Source organism: Asparagus officinalis, chromosome 9 (assembly GCF_001876935.1).
Source record: "Asparagus officinalis chromosome 9, Aspof.V1, whole genome shotgun sequence".
In the NCBI taxonomy this organism is placed as follows: Eukaryota; Viridiplantae; Streptophyta; class Magnoliopsida; order Asparagales; family Asparagaceae; genus Asparagus; species Asparagus officinalis.
Genome location: NC_033802.1, coordinates 37,290,142 through 37,291,051, shown reverse-complemented (window position 1 = coordinate 37,291,051; position 910 = coordinate 37,290,142).

Here is a 910-nt window from a genome sequence, read left to right as displayed (position 1 = left end):
GTTTTTAATTTCCTTTTGTACACTCACCTTTCAACACAATATACTTATTTTATATCTTTTATTGACTCTTGTCCTGTTCCTAAGTCTGTGTCAAAAGCATTGTCAAATCAAGTTAGCAAGAAGCTGTAGAAATGAGATCAGAGCAGTGGAGCATGGATCGTAGTTCTTTTCTTTTTGTCGTATTGGAACAGATATTTTATGATGATTAACTGATATTTTATGATGATTAACTATATCAAAGAGAGTTGCATGTTTTAGTTCTCATACATTTTCTCTCTTTTATTGGATGCTTTGTGTTTAGTTTTTTTTAAATGGAAATTATTTGCTAGATGGTGTTGATTCCTTGGAATGTAATTTTTTACGAGTTAAGCAGGTTTTTGTTTGTTGTTTTCCTTTTTCTTTGTAAGGAGAGGGAGTGGGTTGTGTCAGGCCAAGCTTCCTTGTTTACCTGTTAAAACTTCATCTACCTATTATGCTGCTAGAAATCATGGTTTTGTAGATATAGCCTTTTATTTTCCAAGAAGTCAACCTATTATATAGGGATAGAAACCACTTGATGCTATTCTTACCACAAAAAGGCGATTTGATGCTGAAATTTATGTACTATGTGTCCTAATTACTTGTGTTTTGATGCATGTGGACTACGAAGTGTGAAATTTTCGAATTCTGGTTCACTGCTTCACTTGTACTCCCTGCAGTAGTGTTTGAAGAAGGCTTTAGTCACAGAGACTACTGTTGTAATTGGACATGTTATCTATCTATGAATAATGTGTTCTTTAGTTTCCCATCTTCTTTTTGGGCTCAGTAGCTTTATCTGTTTTATATTTTTAGCTTTGACATTATTTTTCCCCCTTTTCCAGTAATACCAGAGGACACAGGCAGTGTCATGGGCTCGGCGACCTTGAGCGTA